Here is a 22,555-nt window from a genome sequence, read left to right as displayed (position 1 = left end):
AGGTATAGCTAGCTTTTACCAGCAATTTTTGTGCCTCTGTCATTCACCATGCCAAAAGCATGTCTCAGTTAACTGTTGTTCCTTAGCCTGGGTCCCATGGAGAGGGAGCAGACCTGAATCAGGCCCGGCACCTGGATCCAAGACCAGCTGCACCTAGCAAGGTCATGCCAACCAGCAGACCCGTGGACAACAGATAAAGGAGTATTTTTCTTAGCTACCAAAATATCAGGGTCACTTGTTACTGCAGCTAAAGCAAATACATTTTCCAAATCCAATACATCAATAGGTTGTTCCGTAAATTACAAACCACAAGACTTCATCAAGGTATGGAATACTTGTCCATCTCTGTTTTTAACATACAACCAAAAGAAGTACCCTCATCAAAACCCCCAGATTTACGTCAGTTCATTCAAAAACATCATTCTATTTCTCCCCCCTATAAAACTGCAGGAGAAGTATCTCTGGCAGTCATTTCAGAACTGTTAGCCTAAATTTTTCTTCTTTAAACCTATAGAGAAAGGAAAGCTGACAACAGTTTTATTTCTTAAAGCATTGTGACACACTGTATTGTTTGGGGTAGTTTAGAATCTCCAACACTGAGGCTTATTAGTCTTTTATTCACCTCCCTCTCTACATGAGAAATATTTATAGGTATTATAGGCAGGCTTGAAATAAGTGTATAGTGTAAGGAAGTATAAGTATACCAGTTGACCAAAGGAAGACAAAGAAATGAATGAAAAGCAAGAAATGACAGAAGCCTCCAATTGTAGATGATGTGATGACACTAGGAATGCAGCAGAGAATGCCAGGTCCTGATGGTAACTTTTCAGAGCCTTCTTAAGTCCATCTGTTCTTCATAATAATAACCTCTTGTCATATTTCACAATCTCCGAGTCTCCCCTCTCTTTCCCTTTTTTGTTTCTCTATTTCTTTTATACAAGACTGAATAATGTTGAGCTGCTTTCACCCTAAGAAGCTGTGAATTGCTGGGTTCTGTTTAGTTCCTGGTATAATTGGAAACAATTGAATTTGAATAGCAATTTGGTTTTTCACATCTTTTATTTATTAACGTTCTTCAAAATATAGAATGGAAAAGGGTAAAAACAGTTTTACATAATACAGAGAATGTCAAGAACAGAAAAAATGAGGACAAAGAAAAAATAGAAAGTGAATAAAAATATGAGTTTAGTTCTATCTGGAGAGTTTCAGTTTTTACATCTGTTTGTACCAATGTCTATTTCTCATCTGAAGCAGTGTTAATCCACAAATATAGCTTTAGGGTTTATCCATTTAACAAATAGACCCAGTGATTATGTAACTAGTGTTCAGAAAGAGGTAAAGTGTTTGCTTTGGTCTCCTATTAAAATGTAAGGAAAGCAGAGGAGATATGACTTGCTGAAGTCCATATATAAATGCTTGGGCATCACCATAGGTGAAACAAATATTTGCTCTGTTCCTAGCACACAGGTACATTCAATTTGTTATAAGTACACTTTTCTGTGTGTACAACATACTTTAAGAAAAGGAGATTTTAAAAATTAAACTAGAGAACAAATAAGAAACTAATACCTGGTCATTTTCCTCCCTGGGATTTGGTGGTAAATGAACCACCTACTTATGAACTAGTTATACAGTGATCAAAAATAAGGGGAGAATTAGAAAAAAAAAATCCCAGAAAGTTTCCTAATCCACCAATAAGAAAATCCTTCCTGCACTATACAGTTACCTCTTGTGTACAAATGGATGGAAAGAGTGGTGTGTATTGTCCCAGGCACACATGATCTTTGTCATCTCTTACAGGATTTGGAAACCTTCAAGTGGCTCTTTCCTCCTGCAATCATAGCTACTCCTCCTGATTCAGGGACCAGCCTCTCAAGTAAAAATACAAGGGATCAAGTACCAGGTCAGCCACTTCCTAGCTATACAACTTTGGGCAGGTATTTAACTGATCATATCTCAGCTTAGTCATCTATAAAATTAGGATAATGACAGTACCTACTTCCTGGGATTATTGCAAAGAATTACATGCCTGGTACCTAGGAAGTGCTCAATAAATGATAACTATTATCGTAATGTCTATGGTAATGGTTCAATATATAAGATAGGAATAACTGAGAGAAGACGAAATAGCACCTAATTCTGCCCAAATTGTTTTTTCCATAAAAATTGTTTTAAAGGGCTGAAGTGTTCATGGGACAAATGTAGTGATATTTGCAACCTACTTTAAAATGCACCAAAAAATAAGCTACATTGACAGATGGGTAGCAGGATCAATAGATGGATAGAAACATGATAAAACAAATACACCAAAATGCTTATTGTAGAATCTAAGTGATGGGTATGTGGGTGTTCACAGCACAATTTTTCAATTTTTCTGTATACAGATGTTGGAAAAACAAAAAAAAATCTGAAAAAAAGTAAATGGGATAAATATTTAAATTCTGTATAATTACTAAGTATAAGCAGAGACCCTGTACAATAGCAAGCTATATATAAACACCTAATTATATTTTCTTCTCTTTCTAAACTTAAGTGTTGAACTACACTTTTACTTTCTAATTTCAGAAAAACCTTTGCTTTCACCCTAAATTCTTCTACTTTGTCAGATGTTCTCATAAATGCTTCTTTCTCATTCTGTTTATGAGCAGATTTTGCGTTCAAAGCCTCCTTCCTACACAATGTGATAAGAACCATGAAGCCCACCTGGCTTGTTTTACCCCAAGAAAATAAGAGGAGAGATGCAGGGCCCTTACTCTCTTTTAACAGCACAATGGGCATGACCTAATTATGCCAAAGAGCTAAATTATTTCTATTTTATCCATCCCTTAAATTAGGCAAATTCTGGGGACTTCCCTGGTGGTCCAGTGGACAAGGCTTCGCCTTCCAGTGCAGGGGGTACGGGTTCGATCCCTGGTCGGGGAGCTATGATCCCACATGTCTCGTGGCCAAACAACCAAAACATAAAACAGAAGCAATATTGTAACAAATTCAATAAAGACTTTAAAAATGGTCCACATCAAAAAAATCTTTAAAAAAAATAAATAGGGGCTTCCCTGGTGGCGCAGTGGTTAAAAATCCGCCTGCCAACGCGGGGGACACGGGCTCAAGCCCTGTCCAGGAGGATCCCACATGCCATGGAGCAACTAAGCCCGTGTGCCACAACTACTAAGCCTGCGTTCTAGAGCCCGTGAGCCATAACTACTGAGCCCACGAGCCACAACTACTGAAGCCTGCATGCCTAGAGCCCATGCTCTGCAACAAGAGAAGCCACCGCAATGAGAAGCCCGCACACCACAAGGAAGAGTAGCCCCCGCTCGCTGCAACTGCGCGCAGCAACGAAGACCCAATGCAGCCAATAAATAAATAAATAAATAAAATTTAAAAAATAAATTAGGCAGATTCTGAGGCTATTTAATTCTAAGAGTACATTAATTCTCCATAGAGAAATGTGGTTTTCTTTGTTCAAAATTCTATCATTGTTATCTCTTTTTGTAAAGAGCTTCTTATTTTGCCCATTATTATCTGGACCAACAAAAGGAGAGAAATCTCTGGCAGACACATTGGTTTGCCTTCCCCACAGTCCTTCCCCACCTTCCTCCTTGCTCACTGGCTCATAAGACTATCTACAGGCCAATAAATAAAATGGAGGCATGGTGGAACCCAAGTGAGTTGTACTGGACTTCCCATTTCTCCTAGTTGAAATAAAGTGATTGAAAGCTGAAAATGCATAATTTATGTCAGTTGTGGATGCTGTGGCACTTGTAAAACATGTCCACTAATTCTTTGATTGTCCTCCCATCAAAAGGTAGGATCGGGCCTCCCTGGTGGCGCAGTGGTTGGGGGTCCGCCTGCCGATGCGGGGGATGCGGGTTCGTGCCCCGGTCCGGGAGGGTCCCGCGTGCCGCGGAGCGGCTGGGCCCGTGGGCCGTGGCCGCTGGGCCTGCGCGTCCGGAGCCTGTGCTCCGCGGCGGGGGAGGCCGCAGCGGTGAGGGCCCGCATACCGCAAAAAAAAAAAAAGGTAGGATCTATGTTCAAGATTTGAAAGAGAGGCTGAGAAAATGAATCTCTGGTTTTTCCAACACCTATAATAAGAAATCTACAAGGAATACAAGGTTGGGAATGGCTTTTAGGTAGTCTGCCACAAATATCTTTATAATAAATACAAAATCAAATGACTATGCTATTGCTAAAGGGTTAAGAAAGAAGATAGATTTATTTCACTACCAGATGATTATTTTGAGGACTAGTAATTTATCAACACCTGAAAGCAATTTCTAGTCACTGAAATAAAATTACTTCAGTACCAATAACATAATCAATTTTACTTTTACTTTACATAATTCTTGACTTTTTAATTGTGATGCTTTGACAACAATGCCTCTCCCTATCTGTAGGTCAAGTTTTTGATTTTGTTTAAATTGAGGTATAACATACATACAGTGTAGAATGTGCTCTAATTTCAAGTGTGCAGCCCAATAAATTTTGATATATGTACACACCTGGGTCACCACCACCAGGCCAAGATCTAGAATATCTCCAGCATCCAGAAGGCTCTCTCATTTCCCCTCTCCAGCAATACTCACCAGCAAAGATAATCACTATTCTGACTTCTATCATCATGTATTAGTTTTGCCTGTCTTGAACTTTATAAGAAATGATTTATACAGTATGTACTCTTTTGTGGCTAGCCTCTTCCATAATGTCTGTGAGAATCAGTAGGGGCTTTTTGTTTATTTGCTTGTCTTCTTGTTTGTTTTTGGCTGAGTAGTATTTCATTGTATGTACATATTATAAATCATGTATCCATTATCCTATTGATGGGCTTTTAGGTTGTTTCTAATTTGGGGCTATTATGAAAAGGCCACTACAAACATACTTAAAACACGTCTTCTGACAAATGAGCACTCCTTCCCCTTGGGTACACATCTGGAGGTGGGATTTCTGGGTCACAGAGTACTAGTACGTTCAGCTTTAGTAAACACTGCTGAATCACTTGGCAAAGTTGCTGTATCCCCCTATTTGCTTGCAGTTTCCAAGGGGAGGCATTAATATGCTCCCCGTGCTACCTCTTCTCACCAACCCAGAACCTTTAAAGAGAAGTCTAACAGCACATCATCTTTCCTCTAGGACTGGCCCCACACTGTCCTGCCAGCCTTTCTCTGTTGCTCTAACTACAAAGGCCAGCTTAAGGAACCTACACTAAGTGAATATTTAGGCTCTCTCCCAACTTAATGAAATATAAGCAGGTAAAGGCAAATGATTTTTAGGTCCATTTTAATTCTGCTTCATTTCATAAACTTGAGTAACTCTTTTTTCCCCCCTTTGGTTCATGCCTTTGTGGTTTAAAGAAACGAATGTAACTAAACTACGGGCGCATTGTGAAAATAAATGAGTAAAGTTCTTTAGGATTCCCGGGGACAGGAAGGAGGATGGGAGGAAACTGTTACAGAAATGTAATCATTATTGTAATCGGCCTGCGGTGCTATGAATAAGTCATAATTATCTCACAATCTGAGTTAACGCTATGATGCTTTCTCTTGTCGTGTCAACATGTACATGTACATTTCAAGAAGACCAGCAGAGCTGCTCCATGGTTGAACGCCCCGAGCCCCTACTGTACATGCGTGCTGACCTCACATTCCAGGAAAATGGTCCATACCTTCGGGACTATGGGGGCACTTTTACCCACAGTGGCCTCACCTTTCCCTGTTCAAGTCATTACTGATTTTTTGCATGGAAACTCCCATAGCATTCAACTATAATAACGATCTATTTATATAGTATTGGATGGGGGGCTATTTCTGATATTTGTGCAGGTGTATTCTTTTTCTTTTTTTTTTTTTTGGCTGCACTGGGTCTTCGTTGCTGCACGCGAGCTTTCTCTAGTTGTGGCGAGCAGGGTCTACTCTTCATTGTGGTGTGCGGGCTTCTCATTGCAGTGGCTTCTCTTGTAGCAGAACACGGGCTCTGAGAGCACGGGCTTCAGTAGTTGTGGCACACGGGCTTAGTTCCTCCGCGGCATGTGGGATCTTCCCAGACCAGGGATCGAACCCGTGTCCCCTGCATTGGCAGGAGGATTCTTAACCACTGTGCCACCAGGGAAGTCCCTGTGCAGGTGTATTCTTAATTTAAACTTACACAAATCCCAAAAAAAGTCATATTCTCGTGCATATGAATGTTCCCAACCTCATCTTCATTCCATTCTTGTGAGTAGTCAGAGAATATTCCCCTCCACAGGAAAAAAAAAAAAAAGAAGAAGAAGAAGAAGAAAAGAAAACTGGAGAGATAAGATAGTAAGAATGAAATTTAGAAAACTTTTGTGTTCATGAAACGGTGCATTTTAAGTGTGCTAAATATGATGCCAGAAATTTCATTCTGGACCAGCTATTTTGTTGTTCTCAGATTTTTTTTTTCTAAAACACATCAAGAGGCAATGCTAAACCAAGGATGTGTGTAGTGATTTCTGACAGATTCAGTGGTTCCTGGGGTCAAAGCTCAGGGTTCCCTCACAGGCTCTGTCTTTTCAGCACCAAGACTCAGTTGACACATGGTACTTACTGGGCCCTGACCAATTAAATGAGAATCTCTGAGGAGGGAAGGTCCAGGCATTGGTAATTTTTTCAAGCTCTCCAGGTGACTGTAATGTACAGCCAGATTTGAGAGCCACTGTAGTCCATCCTGCCTTGCACCAGGGGCAAGAAGAAGAAGGCAGTATCACCTACTTTGCAATAGCCACATACAGAATATTGCCAATATGATCTGCTTGATTCGTAATGCACTGATCAAAAAACAGGGTGGAGTGAAATACTAACTTTCAGTGAAGCAAAACATAAAATAGGTTGAACCCTAACACATTTCACCAAAGTCATGCTTCATCCAAAGGAAGGAAGAGAGGAAATGTAAGAAGGAGAACCAGGAAGACAATGACAGTGGCAGGCAGGGCAGCCAATCAGGCTGCTCACAGGGGACATAATCCTAATGTTCACTAACTTCTAAAGGTGCAAACATTTTGACATGGGGAATTTAGAAGGGCTTGGATATAGTTTTGTCAACCAGAACATGACCCTGATCAGTGTAAGACCATGTGTCTTAAGAGACCAGCACGGGCTTCCCTGGTGGCGCAGTGGTTGAGAGTCCGCCTGCCGATGCAGGGGACACGGGTTTGTGCCCCGGTCTGGGAAGATCCCACATGCTGCGAAGCGGCTGGGCCCGTGAGCCATGGCCGCTGAGCCTGCGCGTCCGGAGCCTGTGCTCCGCAACGGGAGAGGCCACAACAGTGAGAGACCCGCACACCGCAAAAAAAAAAAAAAAAAAAAAGAGACCAGCACAACCCCCCAAAGAGGAGTTTGTTTGTGTGTATGTGTGTGCCTGTGTGTGTGCTGATACACTTTTTGAATAAAGGAGGGGGAGGGAGCTTCATGTTACAGTACCAGAGACATCCCAGTACCAGAGGGAAGAATATGACATGGGAGAGGAAATGGAGAATGTCCTGATACTAGTTCTCCAGCTGGCCCCAGGAGACAGAACCTGACCCCCAATCAAGAAAAGAAGTACCGGGAAAAACTGGAAGGACCATTTTAATTAAAGATGCTATACAACCCTGTAAGTCAGCTATACTTCAATTAAAAAAAAAAAAAGATGCTATGAGGCATGACTTGAGGGAAGCATAAGCAATTCTTTGGTATCCCTGGTGACAAGGCCCAATGCAGAGCTGGGGAAAGGAGTGGTCTCTGTGCTCCACAAAGCACCACTATGCTTCCTGAGGATGAGTGCCTCTGTGGACATCTAGACAGTCTCCTTGATGTTTCCACAAGAGACACCAGAGAAAGCACGGTGGCAACGAGAAGCGCCATCAAGCAGCATCAGGAGCAAAAGCCATCAACAAGGAGGACTTTGAGCATGAGAGAAACAACATGACAGTGCTACACGATGGTCTGCAAGCACACGCAAGCCTCCTTCTAATGACTAACAGAAATCCTCTTGGGGAGAAAGAGGCTTTATGGAGGCTTGAAGTCCCTTGTGAGTGAGGAAATCTAGACTCCTACTGTTAATACAATTCCATCTGTATCCACTAGCAAGTGATGCCCAGGGACATTCATGTTACAATAATTTACTGTGCAATACTGAAAAGAAAATAGACCTGCCAAACATGTAAGTATTCTTTTAAATTTTCACCTCTTTTGGTGAATTAATAAAGACTTGTGAATAGAAGAAGGCTGTACAAAGGAGGTCATACTGTTGTTAAATTACTCAGAAAGGAACCAAATAATTTTTCCTATGTATCTTAAAGAAATCAATTTTTCTTTTTCACCATAATACTAAAACTTCTGAATCGATTGGCAAATAAATCATAAAATCTTCCCCCATCCAAAGTCCATTAGCAAAGAAGATCATACAATCAGAACAGAGTAGATGAGAAGAAAAAGGTACCTTTGGTGGGGGGACGTAGATTACCACTATTCCACTATCACATTCTCGAGCTCATTCCCACCATTCAAGAAAGCTAAATACTGTAGAACTGGAACAACTCGTAGAATAAGGGGTGAAAAACACCCAAGATCCAGAGGCAGCAAATGGCTCGTGATAAACTCCTCATTTCTCATTGTTAGGATTTCAGTTCTCATAACTTAAACCACGCACAGTGGGCTTTATTTGTTGCCCGAGCACAATGGCCTCTGCCTACACACATTTTAAAAAGTGGCCTCTGGACTTCCTTGGCGGTCCAGTGGTTAAGACTCCTCGCTCCCAATGCAGGGGGCACGGGTTCAATCCCTGGTGGGGGAACTAAGATCCCACATGCCTCATGGCATGGCCAAAAAACAAACAAAAGAAAGATTAAAAAGTGGCCTCACAGAGTAAGTCCAGAGGGAACAATCAGCACATAAAAATGCTAACAAACCATTGCAGGTAAGGGAGCAAATTCTAGACGGCAAGCCTGACTCTCAAGGTCTTTGCTTAATAACTTCCACTAAATACAATTTAGACAACCTCATATATGCAGTGTTCCGAACAGGGCCATCAGTGACACAATTGGGAAAAAAAGTCAAAAACATTCCCCAACTTATTGAACTTAAAGGCCGGGGGTGGGGGGCCGCTCTTTTTTTTCCTACTGAGTATCCCTTTTACTTTCTCCCACTTTGAGGACATAGATATTTTCAAATTTTTGGCACTTGATCACACCAGAAGAAAGAAGTGTCCAAAACAAAATTACAGTCATGAAAAAATACAAATAAACAACCAAATCTTTAACACTATGCTTGGGAGCCCAGACCATAGGACCACCTTGTAAGCAAAACTACTTTATACCTGGTCGTTAGCATGCCTTGATAATTAGAATCCTTTGGATGACGTCCAAGACAGAATTCCATACCCAATTCTATTTTAATATTCAGAGCACTAGAGAAGTGCCAATTTGTTTCCCAAAACAAAGATAAGAGCCACCCAGGGGCTCTACTTTCTAAATGAAATCATATTTAATAACCCCCAGCATATCATTTGTATCGGCCAAAACATTGCTGCTATCCCATTGAGATTTATGTTAGGGAAAGCAGCAAATGGGAAGTCACAGGACAGCTTTGTCATTAGCTAGGTTTATGACCAAAATACTGACACAGAGCTCTCCTACCTAGGGTGGAGAGCACTGCTGAGGCTCAAGGTCCAAAAAGGGTGTCTCTTTGCCCCAAATCCAAATGTAAGACAAGAGGAGAAAAGAGATGGCCTGGCTTCCAGTGTTACGTACTAGAGGGCAGGGCTCTGACCCATGTAAGGAGAAAGCAAAAGAATGTCAACGTGCTGCCCCAGCTTTGTGGAGGAAGGTAAGAAGAAAGAGCCACATCCCTGTGTCTGACCTCTGAATACAAGGACTCTGTAAGCTGGAATGCATGAAACATCCTGGCCAACCTTGAGGGTCTAGACAAGTCAAACATGTGCTGGTAGTAGGGTTCCCAGGCACCAACAGTACTATCAGTACGGAAAAAAATGTGCAGTGTGTTGGTGAGCATGCTGGCAGTGGGCAATTTGCCATATCAAGCTGACAGAGACAGCTAAAGGGGCTGAAGAAATGGAGAGCTAGGCATCAGTGTTCGAATTCTGAGTTTCCCACTTACCAACTTTGTGACTTTGCCAAGTCACTTCTCCTGGGCCTCAATTTCATCATCTGTAAAATGAAGCTGATAACGCACCAACCTCATATGGGTTAAATGAATTAAAACACTTAAAGCACAGAGTGATGACTGGTACATCTTAAAGAGTCTGTGAGCTATTATTATTTACAACTTTCTTTGATGGTTTGAAATTATTACCTTTAAAGCCAGAAATGGATTACAGATTAAAAACAGGACTTTTTTTAAGCAAAAAAAAAATGGTGACGGGGGTGATGAGATTGATTGGGCTGGAGATGAAACAACAAAAAATAGCATATTGGAATCAAATGAGTCTTTCTCTAGCAATTGACAGTACATAAAATGAAAATAATGTACCTAAAATGCTCTCACGATGTCATTTAAAGGCAGAATAAAATGGTGGCTGAATTTGTTATAGGCGCTAAGCTTTTATCACGTTAAAACAGTGCACGAGTCATCAGCAGAGTTGAGGAAGTGAAATTTTTCAAAATAGTTCTGTGGTCCTTGCCAAGTTACAACATCATTTTGAAACAACACACAGTGAGCATAAAAATAAGGCTCTTGGTTCTTTCAGCAAAAATTAAACAACTTAATGTTATTGAAAAATTATGCAAACAAAATTTAAATCTGATTATATAAGTACACATAAGATCTATCAAAGCACGATGCCACAACGCTGCACATAGAGAAAAGCTTACTAGAAAGAAACAGACATGGACTTCCCCGGTGGCTCAGTGGTTAAGAATCCGTCTGCCAATGCAGGGGACATGGGTTCGATCTCTGGTCCAGGAAGATCCCAAATGCCGCAGAGCAACTAAGCCCATGCGCCACAGCTACTGAGCCTGTGCTCTAGAGCCTGCAAGCCACAACTACTGAGCCCACGTGCTCTAGGGTCCGCGTGCTGCAACTACTGAGCCCGTGTGCTGCAACTACTGAAGCCCGCACGCCTAGAGCCCGTACTCCACAAGAGAAGCCACCACAATGAGAAGTTTGCACACTGCAATAAAGAGTAGCCGCAACTCGCCACAACTAGACAAAGCCTGTGTGCAGCAATGAAGACCCAATGCAGCCAAAAAAAAAAAAAAAAACAGGGCTTCCCTGGTGGCGCAGTGGTTGAGAGTCTGCCTGCCGATGCAGGGGACACGGGTTCGTGCCCCGGTCTGGGAAGATCCCACATGCCGCGGAGTGGCTGGGCCCGTGAGCCATGGCCACTGAGCCTGCGCGTCCAGAGCCTGTGCTCCGCAATGGGAGGGGCCACAACAGTGAGAGGCCCGCATACCGCAAAAAAAAAAAAAAAAAAACAAAAAAAAAAAAAAAAAAAAAAACAACAGACAAAAGACTTAATCAGACAATTCACAAAAGAGGATATCCAAATGAGTATTATAAATATAGGTAAAGGGGCCCCACTTAGTCACCAGGGAAATGCAAATTAAAACTGCAATGCCATATCACTACACTTCCACAGAATAGCTTAAATAAAAAAGACAACATCAAGTGTTGACAAGGGTGTGGAGCAACTAACTCTCTTACGTTGCTGGGGAGAGATAAATTGGTTCAAACATTTTGCAGAACTGTTTGGCAATATTTACTGAAGTTGAACATAAGCACTCCCTATGAGGCAATGATTCCATGCTGAGTTACATACCCAAGTGAAATGCATACAAATGTCCACTGAAAGGCATGTACAAGAATGTTTACAGAAGCACTATTCATAATGGCCAAACATAGGAGACCACCAAATAGCTGTCAACAGGAGAATGGATAAGAACATTCTGATATACTCACACAAGGGAATGTGATGCAGTAAGGAGACTAAATGAACCACAACTACACAAAACCCAATGAATCTCATGAACAAAACGTTGACAAAAATAATCTAGCCACAGAAGGGCATGTACTGTATGATTCTGTTTACATAAGTTCAAAAGCAGGCAAACCCAATTTGTGGTGTCAGAAGTCAGGATAGTGGTTTCTCCCAGAAGATAGAGACTAAGGCAGCACAAATGGGATCTGGGGTTGTGGTAACTTTACGAAAATCCATTAAGCTGTAAGTATGGCATATTTCAATTAAAAGTTCACATTAAAAAATGCTTAGTAAATGTTGATCTACTGATATTGCAACATAAATGGAAGCTCCATGAAGGGAAGGGATATTTGTTTCTTTTATTCATTGATGTGCCCTATGCATCTAGAACAGTGCCTGATATATAGGAGGTGCTCAATAGATATTTACTGAATGAGTGGTAGCTAAGCAGACTGCTCCAAACATGTAATTGTACTATCACATGAAAAAGCTAGAATAGAATACCAGAGAATTGGTATTGGTTCAAGGACTGATGTTACGCGAAGCCCGCAACTTACCTGCATAAGATTATGGATTTTATATACCCCTAAAGGGTATATCTACTTTTTTGCCTGTTTTTAATATATGTTCTGCCAGGTAACTATGAAGAAGACTTTTAATATATAAACCACTTATCGCTTATTCAACAGGAATATGTCTTTAAGTATGTTGATCAGTTTTAATTTATTTCCAAAAAGTTAGTAATAATGCAGTGAGCCCTTTACTAAATAAACTGGAGAAGTAGGGGCTCCTATCAATGCTGGGACCACAATGTTTCCAACTATAGTAGTTCTTATTCTAGTTAGACAAGTTCTAAGCATTAATAAGATGTCAGCATCTTTCAAAATAGGGTTGAATGATGCCATACAAACTGTCAATTTTATTAAGGAGCAGACTTTAAATTGCAGACTTTTCAGAAATGTTTGTAATTTTATTGGCAGCAAGTATCATAATTTCCTTTTTTAACTTGAAGGCCAATAGCTGTCTCAAGGCAAGGTACAAGTACCAATTTTTCAAATAAGACAAGAAATTGGTATTTTTTAAATGAAGGAATTTGCTGCATAGACACATTTCCATTTTGCCCTCCTTTCTTTAATAATAAAACACCTGAGTTTTAGCTGGACCCACGACCGTCTAGCCAGAGACTATACAATTGACCCTTGAACAACATGGGGGTTAGGGGCGCCGATCCCTGACCAGTCCAAAATTTCTGTATATCTGTACAGTCGGCCCTCTGTATCCACGGTTCTGCATCATGGATTCAACCAACCTTGGATAGTACAGTACGTGTGGTACATATTTAATGAACATAGTCCATGTATAACTGGACCCACACAGTTCAAACTCATTTTGTTCAAGGGTCAACTGTATTTCCCAGTCTCCCTTGAAGCCAGGTGTGATCATATGAGAAAGTTCTGGCGATTGGGGTACAAGTGAAAATGTTATGTACCTCTTCTAGGTCATGCGTATAAAAAGAATGGGTGGGTTGTCCTGCTGTCCCCTTCCACATACCCACTGGCTGAAGTGTGGACTCATAACCACCTTAGACCATGACCAGGAAGCCACGTGTTGAGGCTGGCAGGGCAGAGAGACAGAATGTGCCTGGAGCTCTGAATTTAAGGAGCAGATTCACCCTCCCAGCCCCGGATTGCCTTCCTCCGGATCATTACGTGAAAGGGAAATAAACTTCTATCTTGTTTAAACCATAATATTGAGTGGTCTCTTTATACAACTGACATTAAACCGTAATGAATACAAACTCCACTAACTAAAATATCCCTGAATTAAAACATAATACACTCACTTATATAGCTTTATAGTTTCTCAAGTCCCCACACCCTGAATGGTAGGCAGAATAATGACCCCCCAAATTTCTTTGGAACCTATGAATGTTAACTTACATGGCAAAAGAGACTTTGCAGACGTGATTAAGTTAAGGATCTTGAGATGGGGAGATGCCCGTGGAGTACCCAGGTGGGCCCAATGCAATCACAAGGGTCCTCATAAGAGGGAGGCAGGATGATCAGAGTCAGAGAAAAGATGCAATGATGGAATCAGTTTCAAGTGCTGCACTAAGAAGATGGAGGAGGGGCCATGAGAAAACGATAGCAGGTGGCCTCTGGAAGCTAGAAAATAGAAAAGGCAAAGAGACTGATTCTCCCTTAGAGGCTCCAGGAGGAATTCAGCCACGCTGACACCTTCATTTTAGCCCCTTAAGATTCATGACAGACTTCTGACCTCCAGAGCCATAAGATAATAAATTTGTGGTAACTTGTTGCAGCAGCAATAGGAAACGAATACACTCAATATGTTTCAGCCACATGGGTCTTCCAGTTTTTCAAACACACCAAGCTCTTTCATGCCTTAGAACCACTATCCATGCTCTTCTCACTGTCTGGAATTGTCTGGAATAATTTGTCTTCTTCCAAATCATTAAATGTCAGGTTTCTTCTTGCCAACAGGGCTCATTCTAAATGTTACCTCCTCAGAGAGGCCTTCCCTGACCACCAGATCTAAAGCAGTCACCCCTATTATTCTCTCTCACAGTATACTGTTCTTTTCCATCATAAAAATCCATTACTGGGCTTCCCTGGTGGCACAGTGGTTAAGAATCTGCCTGCCAGTGCGGGGGACACGGGTTCGAGCCCTGGTCCTGGAAGATCCCACACGCTGCAGGGCAACTAAGCCGGTGTGCCGCAACTACTGAGCCTGTGCTCTAGACCCCATGAGCCACAACTACTGAGCCTGCATGTCACAACTAATGAAGCCCGCGCACCTAGAGCCCACGAACCGCAACGAGAAGCCACCGCAATGAGAAGCCCGTGCACTGCAACAAAGAGTAGCCCCCGCTCGCCACAACTAGAAAAAGCCCACGTGCAGCAACGAAGACCCAACACAGCCAAAAATAAAATTTAAAAAAAAGAACAAAATGTATGTGATTGTCTTACCAAAAAAAAGGACAGTGAGAGATCAAAGATTCCTTCAAATGACATCACAAATTGTGTCATAAGATACAGATTTTAAGGGACTTTCCTGGCAGTCCAGTGGTTAGGACTCCACACTTCCACTGCGGGGGGCACAGGTTCCATCCCTGATGGGGGAACTAGGATCCTGCATGCCACGCAGCACAGCCAAATATATATATATATATATATATATATATACAGATTTTAACTGGTTAGAAACTCTTTCACTGACTCTCCAAATTGTACACTTACTGGTTAAAAAAAGAAAAAAGCTTTTAAGGTACTGCTAATGATTAACTTTGGAACTAAAATGCCTCATGATTCCTCTTATATTATTCTAGATGAGTTGACATTCAGATGAGTCATAACACTCTATGGCAAGCTATTACAAACTATTACCATTTGCAACTTATTACCTTTGAAACTATCTGTATGAGCTAAGATTTTTTTAACTATAACTCTAAAGCAAAATACAAAAGTAAATTGGCTACTGAAAGCAGGGTCACAAAAAAGTACCTGTATACCCACATCCATAGTAGCATCATTCACAATAGCTGAAAGGAGGAAGTAACCCAAGTGTCCACCAAGGGATCAAAAGATAAACCAACTGTGGTATATATATACAATGGAATATTTTTCAGCCTTAAAAAGGAAGGAAATACTGACACGTGTTACAACATGGATGAACCTTGAGGACATGATGTTAAATGAAATAAACCAGTCACAAAAAGACAAATACTGTATGATTCCACTTATATGAGGTACCTGGAGTAGTCAAATTCAAAGAGACCAAAAGTAGAAGGGTAGTTACCAGGGGCTGGGGGAAGGGGAAAAAGGGGAGTTATTGTTTCATGGATAGAGAGTTCTAGTTTTGCAAGATGAAAAGAGTTCTGGAGATTACTTGCATAACAGTGTGAATATACTTAATACTATTGAACTGTACACTTAAAAATAGTTAAGATGTATGAAGGTTTCTTAGAAAACTAAAACTAGAATTACCATATGATCCAGCAGTCCCACTCCTGGGCATATATCCAGACGAAACTATAATTCAAAAAGATACATTCACCCCTATGTTCATAGCAGCACTATTCACAATAGCCAAGACATGGAAACAACCTAAATGTCCATCAACAGATGAGTGGATAAAGAAGATATGGTACATATATACAATGGAATACTACTCAGCCATAGAAAAGAACTAAATAATGCCATTTGCAGCAACATGGATGCAACTAGAGATTATCATACTAAGTGAAGTAAATCAGAAAGAGAAAGACAAATACCATATATCACTTATATGTAAAATCTAAAATATGACACAAATGAACCTATCTACGAAGCAGAAACAGACTCACAGACATAGAGAACAGACTTGTGGTTGCCAGGGTTGGGTGGTGTAGGGGAGAGATGGAGTGGGAGTTTGGGGGTAGTAGATGCAAACTATTACATATAGAATGGATGGACAACAAGGTCCTACCGTATAGCACAGGGAACGATATTCAATGTCCTGGGATAAACCATAATGAAAAAGAATATAAAAAAGAATGTATGTATATGTATAACTGAGTCACTTTGCTGTACAGCAGAAATTAACACAGCATTGTAAATCAACTATACTTCAATAAGAAAATAGTTAACATGATATATTTTATGTTATGTATACTTTACCACAGCTAAAAAATTTTCTTAATTTAAAAATAAGTAAATTGGGCTTCCCTGGTGGCACAGTGGTTGAGAATCCTCCTGCCAATGCAGGGGACACAGGTTCGAGCCCTGGTCCAGGAAGATCCCACATGCCGCAGAGCAACTAAGCCCGTGTGCCACAACTACTGAGCCTGCGCTCTAGAGCCCACGAGCCACAACTACTGAGCCTGCGTGTCACAACTAATGAAGCCCGTGCACCTAGAGCCCACGAACCGCAACAAGAGAAGCCACCACAGTGAGAAGCCCACGCACCACAACGAAGAGTAGTCCCCACTCGCCACAACTAGAGAAAGCCCACGCGCAGCAACGAAGACCCAACTCAGCCAAAAATACATTTACTTAAAAAAATAAATAAGTAAATTGGCTACTGATACTGACATAAGACTACAACTTGTATATGTATAAAGGTAAGCATAAATCTATTAATAATGCTAGCTTCTCTACTTCTAGCTGTGCTTAAAATTTTCCATTAAAAAAAAAAGGAAGAGGAGGAGGAGAGAGAGAAGATTGATTTATATTCTGCCATACAAAGCCCAGGTCAGCCCACTGATGTCCTCCACTTTGAATAACTCAGCCAGTAACTCCTCCAATCCTGGCTGGGGCTGGAGTTACATAGCGGGGGCATCGGGACCATCAGCAGGTGAGGTCTGGAACTGGTTATGCTGCTCCTGACCCAGGATCCAGAGTGACTACGGTAAAAACTGAACACACACAGCGCTGGGCATTGCAGTTCTCCCCTAACCCCCACAGTCACCCGTAGAAAGGTACTTCTATCCCAGTTTCTTGCTTTGTTCCCTAGCTCTCTCCTGGAATAGAAGCCTATTCTAAATCGGTCTACCTACCTGAGACCTTCACAGCCTGCCTCCTTCCTGCCTTTTCCTTTATAATCCCAGACTCTGTGATCAATTTCTCCCTCAAGGAACTAAGAATAAAAATATAGCAAACACTTAAAGAGTACTCATTGGGTGAAAGGCACAGTTTCAAATGCATTACATATATCAGGTCATTGAATCCTCACAACAGCCCTATGATTTCAGCACCACTTGAACCCCCACTTTACAGATGAGGAGACTGAGGCACTGACTGGTTTAAGTCACACATCCAAGCTGGCACTGCCAAGGGAGTGGAGGAGCTGAGATTCAGATCCAGGTACTGGGGGGCCAGAGTCCTTGGCTTTCCCCCGTATTAGATATCTATATCTTTCACAAATAGGACATTCATATCTCTTTCTGACAAATCCAGCTTGACCCACCCTTGCTAACTTCCCAAGGCTTCTGAGTACTTTATTCAAGGTCAATGGCCGTGATGGTCAAGCAGCTGGAATTGGAAAAGCTGCAGCCAGAGAAGCCCTGCTGCTGATGACAGAAATCCTGGCTCCCTGAGAGGGTCCTGCATCCATGCTGTGGTGTCCCCAGCCCTTGACCTCTGAGCAACAGGGTGTGTGAGCTGGGAAAGCAACTCTGATCTGCACACCAAATGGTACAGGGAGCATCTGACACACCTGCAGAGTTCAGTGTAATGGTATTTGACCCGTGCTAAAAGTCTCCCACTTGAAACGAGAAAATGAGTATTTGTATGTTGAGGGCGACACAGAGAGGATACATTATAGTGTGACAGGTGGAAATGGATTTACTCAGACATTAATAGTATCTAGACAAGTTTTCAAGCACACCTGGGAATACATTACTGACACATTACAGGAATACACCGATACACTTTTATTCCCATAGCATGCAGAAAAACACTTTACCTTTACAATTCGAAAGAAAACTGCATTCCAGGGGGTGGAGGGAGGAGGAGGTGGATGCAGGCAGTCAAAAGGCACAAACTTCCAGTTATAAGATAAATGAGTACTAGGGATATAATATACAACATAATATTAATACTGCTGTATGTTATATATGAAAGCTGTTAAGAGTGAATCCTAGGAGTTCTCATCACAAAGGAAAAAATTTTTCCTAGTTCTTTAATTTTGTATCTATATGAGATGGATGTTCACTAAATTTACTGTGGTAATCATTTCATGATGTAGGTAAGTCAACTCATTATCCTGTACACCTTAAACTTACACAGTGCTGTGTGTCAATTATATCTCAATAAAACTGGAAGGAAGGAAGAAAGGGAAGGAGGGAGGGAGGGAGGGAGGAAGGAAGGAAAGAGGGAGGGAGGGAAAAAAACTGTAATCCAATGACAGGCACAATCTTTTAATTTTGTCTTCTGGACTAGAACTCTAAATTTTTGAAAGTTTTGGGCATCGTTGATGAGAGGAGAGTATTTTTGGCAAGAAATTAACTAAGATCAAGTCTCTTCTGCTATCATTTCCACATCATGTGGCTTACCATTAATATGCTAATCCTTCCTGAATATATTATATATACATACATACAATATACATTTATATATATATATACATATACACCTAAACATATATACATACTTATCTCATCATTTTTTTTTTTTTTTTGCGGTACGAGGGCCTCTCACTGCCGTGGCCTCTCCCGTTGAGGAGCACAGGCTCCGGACGCGCAGGCCCAGCGGCCACGGCCCACGGGCCCAGCCGCTCCGCAGCATGCGGGATCCTCCCGGACTGGGGCACGAACCCGTGCCCCCTGCATCGGCAGGCGGACCCCCAACCACTGCGCCACCAGGGAAGCCCCTATCTCATCATTTAAAAGTTAATTCCTCCCCAATTTATTATACATATGTACATATATAAACATTTTATATACATTTGTGTATACATTTAAGAGAATGCCAACCAGAATCCTAAGGGACTGGGTTGGGAATAAGGGAAAATGATTTAAAAGCTCATATGGAAGAATAAATGGCTGCAAACTGATTGCCAGGACATTTTTAAGGGAAAAAATAGTGAAGACTTATCTTACTCAATATTAAAAATTACTGTAAAAATACTAAAACAAAAATAGTCTAGTATTATTACAGGAATAAATACATAGATCAGTGGAGTAGAATGGAGAGTTCAGAAATAGATCCAAAGATATATGAGAACTCGGCACATGAACAAAAATTCCACAAAGGTGGAATTTCCGCAAACTTAAATTTCCACAAACGTGGAATTTCAAATCTTTGTCAAAAGGCTGGATTATTCAATATATGGTGCCGACATAATTGCTAACTATCCAAACAGACGCAAAACTAGATCTTTACCGCATACCATGTAATAAATACAAATCAGAATAATAATAAAAGAAAATTTAGGAGAGCTTTATATTATCTTAGAGTGGGGGAAACCTTCTGAAGTAAGAGAGGTAACCCAGGAACCATAAAGAAAAAAAGACAGACATACACTTAAGTCTATTTTTTAAATCTTAACTTTCTGCGTGGCAAAAGAGACCATAAATAAGGTGAAATATTGGGAGAAATGGGCAAAGAATAGGAATAGAAGAGGAAATGTAAATAGCCGAAAATTATGAATTATGTAATAGGTTGTACAGTCTCATTAGTAGTCAAAGAAATGCAAAATAAAATACCAGTTTTTACCCATCAGATGGGGCGGGTGGCGATTAAAAGGTATTTATATCTAGCGAGGTTGAAGATCTGGGGAAACAAGCATTCTTGTATACTGTTGGTAGCAGTATGTTACAAATTTTTTGGAAAGTTTGTAATGTCAAATTTTTTTAATATCAAATAAATAACAATAAGTAAATGCCAAATAAACAAATGCCAAAATTAAAAGTATACATGCCTCTTTTCCCATTGGGGAATCTATTCCTTGAAAATTAAAGCACCAATACTTAAGAATACTTGAATACAAGCAAGAATGCTCATTGGGGCATTTCAATGGCTAAAGAATGGCAACAAATTGAATCTCCACCAACAAAGGAATAGTTTGAATAAACTATAGTTCATTCATCCACATAACCAGGCTATACAATGTAATTAACATTATACTTATTTTAAAAGAATGCTAAGGAAAAAGCAAACCTTTACAATGGAGAAATCTGGTGGTCACTACCTTAACGAAATCGTCAGATTACTTGGAGTAGAACAGTCTGATGTTACACAACAGAAGGACACAGAATCATCTACAAACTCTTCTTACCAAATATGGAAGTTTGTTTTTTCTACTTGCCATTGCCAAACGTTTTGCCAAATTCCAGGAAACAAATAGAACAGAGGAACGAGTTAAAGACCACCCTGAGGAAATAATCAGACAAATATAAAATGTGGGATATTCTACAAGACAACTGAACTGATCTCTTCCAAAGGTTAAGATTAAAGGGGAGGGCCCTCCCTGGTGGCACAGTGGTTAAGAATCCGCCTGCCAATGCAGGGGACACGGGTTCGAGCCCTGGTCCAGGAGGATCCCACATGCCGCGGAGCAACTAAGCCCGTGCGCCACAACTACTAAGCCTGCACTCTAGAGCCCGCGAGCCACAACTACTGAGCCCACGAGCCACAACTACTGAAGCCCACGAGCCTAGAGCCCGTGCTCTGCAACAAGAGAAGCCACCGCAATGAGAAGCCGGCGCACTGCAACGAAGAGTAGGCCCCCCTCACTGCAACTAGAGAAAGCCCACGTGCAGCAACGAAGACCCAACACAGCCAAAAATAAATAAATTAATTAATTAAAAAAAAGAAAGTGGGGGGGAAGGTAGGGAACTATTCTAAATTAAAAGAGACTAAAGAGGCAAAAAACTAACTGTAATGTGTAAACTTTTATTGGATTCTGGTTCTAAAAAGGTAGCTATAAGGATATTTCAGGCACAATTAGGGAAATCTGAATATAAACTGGATATAGGAAGATAACATAGAATTGTTGATTTTTTAAGGTATGATAATGGTCTTGTGGGTATGTATGAGAAGGTACTTATTTTCCTAGAAAAATGTCCAATTTACTGTCTCAAATGATTCAGAGAAAAATATTAGGTTACACTGTATCAAACTGCCATTTTTGTATGTGGCAGTTGAGTACTGGCAACTTTACATGGCACGCCCTGATAAATGGGGGAAGGGCAGCATGAACACAAATAGAGTAAAGCGTTAACAGTAACTGAATCTGGGTGAAGGTTATACAGGTATTCATTACCATTATGTCACCTTTCACAATAAAATCGGAAGAGAAAAAGCAGATCTACCTCCACTGGCCTGGATGGAGAGGGGACACATTATTTGTTTTTGGTTTTTTTTAATGCTAAGAAACACATATAGAAGAGACCCATCAATGAGTGGAATGGGGACTACATATACAATTCTATAGATATGTCCAACCATGAAGAAAAGTGTTCATTGTGAATTAAGCTATTAATATTGTTTATCTGAATAGAGGAAGTAGAGGAAAAGATTAATAACATTTGCTTTATGTACCTATGAATTGTTTCACTTATCAAAATAAGAATGTTTTACTTGTGGAGCTTTTGAAAATCTAAATACACACACACACACACACACACACACACACTCACACTTACATCAAATCCCAGAAATCTGGGGGACAGATTGTTTTCCAAATAGGGGTTGAGAAATGGAATACTCCCTGCCGTATCAGTAAACAAAGGATGTCACAGTCACCCGAGATTGCAGCCACCCGCCTATGGTGAGCTGGTGAGCTCTGAGGGAACTCAGGAAGGAAACAAAAATACCTGCCATCTAGCAGCCATCAGACTGCAGCCACTCCCAGGGACGGTGAGCCCTGAGGGAACTCAGGATATGAGTTTCTCAGGATACTGGCCCCAGATAGCTGAGGCGCATATCAAAGGAATGGTTTCAGTGAGCCCAGACTCTTGCATCTTCCCATACATAGAAAAGCACTAAATTCCTTGAGACATCTAGTTGTCTTTTATTAACAGTACTCTTTTGTTCCTACTACCTGCCCTTTGTTGTAAAACTCCTATATACCCTAGCTCCCCCCTCACCTCCCCGGAGCAGTTCTCTCAGGGCTACTTGAGATGCTGCCT

This window comes from Hyperoodon ampullatus, assembly GCF_949752795.1.
Source record: "Hyperoodon ampullatus genome assembly, chromosome: X".
Classification (NCBI taxonomy): domain Eukaryota; kingdom Metazoa; phylum Chordata; class Mammalia; order Artiodactyla; family Ziphiidae; genus Hyperoodon; species Hyperoodon ampullatus.
This window is presented reverse-complemented; position numbering follows the sequence as displayed.